The sequence below is a fragment of the Microplitis mediator genome, chromosome 1 (genome assembly GCF_029852145.1).
Source record: "Microplitis mediator isolate UGA2020A chromosome 1, iyMicMedi2.1, whole genome shotgun sequence".
Taxonomy (NCBI): Eukaryota; Metazoa; Arthropoda; class Insecta; order Hymenoptera; family Braconidae; genus Microplitis; species Microplitis mediator.
In genome coordinates, this window is record NC_079969.1 from 27250412 (window position 1) to 27258537 (window position 8126).

Here is an 8126-nt window from a genome sequence, read left to right on the forward strand (position 1 = left end):
AATCTTATGATACTGAAGTTAACCGGCGTCTAATAAATTTTGGAATTTAAAAAAAAAGATAAATTATTGAAAAAAAAATATTACAAAAAATTGCACCTGTAGTTTTTAAAATTTTCTACATGTGCATATTTTCATTTTTTTGATTCGTTGAAAGAAAAGTCAAAAATTTTTTGATTGATAATTTTTGGATCGTAATTTTATGATATTAAAGTTAGCCGGCGCTTGATAAATTTTGGAATTTAAAAAAAATGATAAATTATTAAAGAAAAAGATATTTCAAAAAATTGCACCTGTAGTTTTTTTAATTTTCTACGTGTGCATATTTTGATTTTTTTGATTCGTTGAAAGAAAAGTCAAAAATTTTTTGATTGATAATTTTTGGATCGTAATTTTATGATATTAAAGTTAGCCGGCGCTTGATAAATTTTGGAATTTAAAAAAAAAGATAAATTATTAAAAAAAAAAAATATTACAAAAAATTGCACCTGTAGTTTTTTGAATTTTCTACGTGTGCATTTTTTTATTTGTTGAAAGAAAAGTCAAAAATTTGTTGATTGGTAATTTTTGGATCGTAATTTTATGATACTGAAGTTAACCGGCGTCTGATGAATTTTGAAACTAAATAAAAATGATAAATTATTAGAAAAAAAAATATTTCAAAAAATTGCACCCGAAGTTTTTCAAATTTTCTACATGTGCATATTTTTATTTTTTTAATTCGTTGAAAGAAAATTCAAAAATTATTAATTCTCTGTTAACTTTAGGATCATATAATTATCAATGAGTGTAAATGTAGCAGACATCAGTTAAATTTAAAATTATTAATAAATAGAGTAAATAATTAATAAAATAAAATTTTTAAAAAATGCTTCTTTAAAAAATTTTCAAACTAATAAGTGCATTTTTTCAAATTTTATTTTTTAAATTATTTACTCCATTTATTAATAATTTAAAATTTGCCTGATGCCTGCTCCCACACTCATTAATTATTAAAATAATTGATTAGCGATTACCTAATTTGAAATTTAGATTTAGGGAAACTATTAATAAGGGAGCGATAGACTTTTGACCGTTTCGCAATCGGTTGCGTAACCAAACAGAGATATGCTAAATGGGTAATAACCCCTTCCTTATATTTATTCATACATCAAGAAGTACACATTTAGCAATGCGTTAAAAAAATATAATATATGGTGACATCCTAAAGAGTACGTTAATATTTAGCCCTCGGGCGAAGCTGCGAGGGTCTGCATTCCCAACTTCCCGTCTTAAGAATTTTCTTCTCTGTGGGGATCTATCACATGTTTTACGCTAAAAAACATAACACACATATATATGTCTTCAGAAAAAAGATAAATAAAGAGGAAATCGTAAACTTTCTCATCTTCTCTCATCTCAAGTCATCTTATCTATTAATTTTTTTTCTCAAAATTAACTGCTGTCTATTTTACTTGAGTAAGATGAGTAAAACTCATGTCCGTTTTAATGTCGATTATGTCCTTGTAGTGCACAAAGCCGTAACGTAATTTACACGCAACCCAATACTCGTCTTTGTGAATACATATACATATAGATTTATATTAAAAAAATTTATATATGTACATGTGTGGATTGAATCGTCTAGTCTCTAGTCTGTCCAACACCAGTACAATCCCGCGTGCGCTGGAAAGTAGCGTTTTATGAATGGAGCAACGCCCACGAAGCGCCGGAAGCCACTTGTTTTCCACGTTAGTCCTCTTATAGTATATATATATATATATATATATAAATATATAAGTACCGACAAGAAGCTTTACATCGAATACAAACTAGCTCTGATCTGTTAACATAAACTCTTTTTATTATCATGATTATATATATATATATATGTATTTTTTAATCTCACGTACTCCACGTTGGCATTAACATATTTTTAAAAAGAATTTTTATTAGTAGGGGAAGGGGGGGGGGGGCAAAACGAGATAGGCCGGCAAAATGGGATACCCTCAAAATTTCGTCAAAATTTTTTTTTCTCGAAAAACTTTCGAAAATGGTCAAAAATGACATCTAGTATCATCTTACACTATTGAAAGCTAAAAAAAAAACATTTTTATATTTTTTGCGAAAAGTATAATATTGGCGCCAATTTCAAATTTTGAAAATAAATAACAAGGAAAAACTTCTTTAAAAATATGTTGAGAGTAAATTTTATTACTTACATCAATTTTATTCACTTGAAAAAAAAAAAAAAAAAAAATTTACTTTTTTTTGGGGTATCCCATTTTGCCCGCAGAAAATAAAAATTTTTTTTTCTGATGGCAGTAAAATTCGTTATATTTATTTTAAATGGAGTCAAAATGAAGCCAATTTACGATATGTATGTCCCTAAAAACTAAATTTTTCGTTAAGTATCCCGTTTTGTCCCCCCTTCCCCTAATAGCAATTATTATTATTATTATTATTATTTTATATTGTCTAAGCAGATATCACGTGCGACGTAACGTCATGTAACAACGACGACCTGTTCGGTCCTTGATTGTGTATGAAGAAATTGAGGTTACTAAGGTCACAACATCGACATCCGGACGATACATAATAATAATAATATATGTTGTGTAGGTATAGTACATATAAATAAAAAATAATAAAAATAATTCTAGCAAATTCGTTTTATAAATTCAACTACAATCATACCAATTATTTTAATTCGTGTCCTACATAAGTTTATTATTATCGCATCCTCTTACGTTAGTTGTGAGGAAATTTATGTATAATAAATAATAAATAATAAATAAATACATATATAAGTACATATATAAATGTATGGATTCGATGGGGAAAAAAATAGAAATGATAAAAATATATATATAGAGTGAGAGAAATAAAATTGAGTTAATGATTAAGAGTTTAAAAATTAAAAGGTTGGGTTTATCGTAGGTCGGCAATCGACTTGACCTTATAAAAAACCTTTGCTTTTAAATGTTTAAACATTAACTATTTATATTTACATTTAAATATATATATTTGTATTTATATATATATTTAGATGGAACTGTTATCTTAATGACGTAGATTATCATGTTGATACTGTAACAGTTTTACGAAAAATAAAAAAATTACGTATATCTATATATGTATATATATATATGTAATAAATTATCTAAGAAATTTTTAAAATTTCATTTTTTTTGAGTGCTGTAGTTATCTGATAGTACACAATACTCATCAACATCTTCAACGCAGGCAAATATTGTACGTGTGTTATAACTTGTAAGACACACATCACTTCGTGTTTCGAATGATGAATATTGAATTTTTTTAATACGCAGGTCATTACTCTTTGATATCGTTTTATCATAACTTATAGCTACATAGCAATTTTTGGACGTCTGTTAATTTAATGTACATATGTTTTTTTTTTGTATGGAGATAGAAGGGGAAGGGGAAGGGATTAGAGAGAATTTTATAGAAAATTTATGAATGATTTTATTTTTTTTATTTTTATTTAGATTAAATATGTTGCGATATGATAGGATCATTCGACTCTGATTTTTAGAGGTGGGAAAATATGAAATAGTTTTTTTTTAAATTTTATTATCTTATCATCACGTTGCTGTCGTGGGATCGTATATTTCATATATTAATTTAGTACAAGACGTAGCAGAAACGTGAGTATCTTGACGATAAGATGATATACTTACCCTCTGACAAAAAAATTTAGTTTATTTTTTTTTTTTAGTATCAATATATGAATGGTTCGATACTATGACTTTAGTATGAAGATTTCGTATCATAAATTGTGAATAAAAATAATCAGGCGAAGGGGCAGGATGGGTCATTTGCTAAAAATTTACTTGATTTTTATTTCTTAGCCGCTGAATTAGTTTTTGAATATGACCTAGTTATTAAAAAAAAAACATGTGCGTAGAAAAAAAATGAATTTATTTTCTACTAAAAATTGGCTTAAAATCCAAAAATTCATGGCCCATTTTTCCCGTTTATTTGTACCCTCTTAACATGTCGAGTCAAAATATTAGATGTAAATTGAACGTTTTGGACATTAAAAACTCGATTTGACAGCTTTCAAGTTATTCAAAACGTAGATTGGAGTGTACCATAAATCGAAAACGTAACTAAAACCTATTTAGACTTACGATAAGAAAACGTAAGCATACCGAAAAATTTTTTTCATCGATTTTGTACTCCTAGATTATAATCACGTCAATTCCGTAAATTGAAAAAAAATTTTTTTCAGTTTCATACTTCTATCTCTAACACTATATATTTATACCTGTTCATTAGAGTGAGCCAAAAAAACCAACATATCGAATTTACGCCTTAAAAAGGACTTATATATCGAGAAAAAAATTCTTTCATTGGGCAAAATTTTTAGCTGAATTTTAAAAGGTGTCGGTAGTCATTTAAAATTTCCCATTTAAATAACATGCAAAAAATTTTTTTTGATTAAAAATATTATAACTTTTGAACCGTGTGAGATAAAAATTCGGCTCTAGAATATTCTTGTATGGCATTAAATTTTTTTAAAAAAAGTCCTGGAAGTCAAATTGTTAAACTTGATATTCTGTTTACTCTAGACTTTGATAGCCTGCTAGTATACGAAATATCAAGTTTAAAAATTCGACTCCCAGGTCTTTCTTTTAAGAAATTAAATGCCCTACAAGAATATTCTAGAGCCGAATTTTTGACTCACATGGTTCAAAAGTTATAATATTTTTAATCAAAAAGAATTTTTTTTGCATGTTATTTAAATGGGAAATTTTAAATGGCTACCGACACCTTTTAAAATTCAGCTAAAAATTTTGCCCAATGAAAGAATTTTTTTCTCGATATATAGGTCCTTTTTAAGACGTAAATTCGATATGTTGGTTTTTTTGGCTCACCCTACTGTTCATATATTATGATATCAAGGTTATGAAAATTGTGATTACAAATATTGAAATAAATTAATTAATTTTATCATTAAACTAAAATCATAAATCATGAAATTACCAATTTTTTATGAACCAAAATACAAAACAATCGTTCAATTTACTTTCAAAACGTTAAAAACGTTCACTTTACGTTTAAAACGTTAAGAACGTTCAACTTACGTCCAATATTTCGACTCGGATTTTAAGAAAATTTCAAATTCTTGTTCTATTTTTCTAAAAAAAATTTAATTTGCAGAAAAAATCAATCGAATATTTAATGCCCGCAATAAAATTACAAAATCCATTTTTATTAAAAATAAAAATAAATATTGGCACCATGACCTCACGACACAATAAAAGTGAAACCGTAATTACCATATAGCAAAAAAAAAAAAATTCCCATAAATGTAAATAATAGCGATCGATTATTAAATTATTTTTAATCACTTAAAATAAGAGTGTCATGACCTCATCTGAAAAAATTTTTTCTCGTTATCAGTGGCGTTGAAACGTGACGTCTCAAGTAATAGCCGTTTATGCAACCTACCGTGTAGTACCTGAGACAAAGCAACAATTGGTTACAAGTAAAAAAAAACTAAAGTAAAAGAAACAGGTAAATAAATATGACAATAGTATATAATGAGAAAAGGTATTGAATTAAATGAAATGGCGCCGGTGTCTTGGCATCAGAAATTGTTGAATGTGCATCTATACTAGTGTCTCTAGCCTGCAGGCCTCGTCGTCGTCGTCTAAGTTTAGCATTAAAGCAAAAGCATTCGTTAAGACGAAGACGAATTGCATGTGTGTAAGTCTACATACATATACATATACATATATATACATATATATGTAATATGCTATGCCGCACCTCTTTCATTTAATTCTTTTTGTATGGTCGGTAACCGCGACCTGCATTACGCACTCGACGAGCACGTACTTACGTTTCGTTGTACAAAAGTACACTACTAAAATACATACACACATATATACATATTTATGTACAAAAACAATGTACATGTAGTAACGCAAGATGAAGGAACAAAAATAGTTGCAACCTGCAAACTCTTGCCAATACAATTCATCCAAATGACTCATGTTTGGTCTGCTCGTAAACTAAAAACATTTTTATCTTTCACGACTTGCCGATTACTTTTTATTATTATTTGAAATTTTTTAAACATATTTTCTTACATATGTTAAATAGTACACAACTGTTTACTACTTGATACCCGACAATAAAGCAAAACATAAATAAATATTTAAAAAAAAAGGCGGCATTATTATGGTTAATATTTTTTAGCGAGAGTTTAATTAGTAGGTGAATACTAATTAGGCTTTAGAAAATAATTTCTTTCAGCAAATTGTGAGTTGCATATGGGGAGAGTTTGCGTGCTTGTTAGTCCATTCGCGTCAAGTGGTTACACTGAGTGTCGAGTATTTTTATTCACTCTTACCACTTTACTAATGGTAACAAGGACGAAAAAAATTTATCAAGAGATTAGTACTGACTCTCGAGCAAAGAGAAATTATTTATATAGTATTTATATATTTATAAGTATATATTTTACTATCCTGTACTAGTTATCAACCAAACATTTGCCTTTGACTTTTAACTTTTAACTTAGCGCTTGTCAATGAGATCAAAGGTCATTATTATTTTTTTTGCAAGCACTTTCTAATCATCGGCATAAAAACGCTTAATTTTTTAGGTATGACCGTCTTAGAACACTTGTAATGTCTGACAGACGTCAAATATTAAATAAATTCAATTTTTAAAAACCGCGGGAATTTCAAATTTTTAAATTCCCGCGGTTTTTAAAAATTCAAATTTTTTTTACTAAAATCGCCTATTGGGTATCGAATTAAAGCTCAAGATCGATAGATTTTTATAGCAGGGGTTTAAAAAAAGTACAAAAATTAAGGATGAGTCGGTGATTTTTTTTTTCCTTTAAATTTTCAATAGACCGGGAAGAAATAAAATGAGTAAATATTTAAATTGCATAATTATGAGAACTATAGAAACTCGAAATATCCTCGGATTTTACGACAGTAATAAAAATAATTGTATATATAAAAAACAAAAATAAAAAAAAGTATCTATATTTTGTTTATCTTTCAACTGTTTTTTATAGCAAATATTTTTTTATGAACTAATATTGTCGTTCGAGTTATCGTAAGTTCTCACAACGTTTACACAATGACAAGCCCAAGTAATATGCCATGTATATTTATATTTATATATTTATATATGAGCTCGACGGGCAAACGAACCCTTATGAGATATCGTCGTCAAGTGTACCTGAACATTTGCGTCGAGATATTTATTTTTATTTGTATATATGTTTGTAATGTTAACGGAAACATAAACCCATGGATACTGTATACTGAAAAAAAAAAAAAAACATTATAAATACGCGATATAATTTTTTATTTGTACTCAACCTACTGAAATTTACAGAAATCAGTACAAGTTCACTTAGAGCATAAAAAGTGAAAGCGAGATATTAACACGTTTACACGAAGATAAAAATAATATGAATAAATATATGTAATACGTTGAAACCTTATCGGAAAAAAGAAAACAGGAATAATTGCTGTTCGAACGAGGATTTATTTAATTTTCAAATAGTAACGCGGCGCTTTAGAAACGAAACTGTAAAAATTAGTTTGGTGCCGCGCAGTAAGTTTTACATTTTAAGTATGAAACATAACAGTTTGAAAATGTATTAAAATTACTTTCTCACTCGGTAATATTTGATGAAAATTATCAAAGTATAGGGGCGGGAGGGGCAAAAGAGGGTACTTAAGGAAATACCAAGTTTTCGAGGACTCAAATACGCTAAATCTTTTTTTTTTAATGATATTCAAAGTAAATAGAAGAAATTTTCAGTTACTGCCCGTGTAAAAAAAATTCGTTCCAAAAAGATTCCAAAAAAGTTCCGCATGTGGAACTTCTAAACATGAGACAGATTAGAACTTCGAATGGAACTTTTTTGGAATATTAGTAATTTTAAAAGTAAAAAAAAAGTTTTTATGATCAAATTTAGAGTCAAAAAAGGACGTTTTCGGAATTTTATATGGACTTTCCAAATAAGCTCCAGAATCACCACATTTGACTTTTTTATGGACTAAAAAAGGCGTTTCAAAAACTTTCCAAAATCACTACTTTTGCATCTTTTGAAGACTAAAGACATTCTAGAAATATGCCAAAATAGT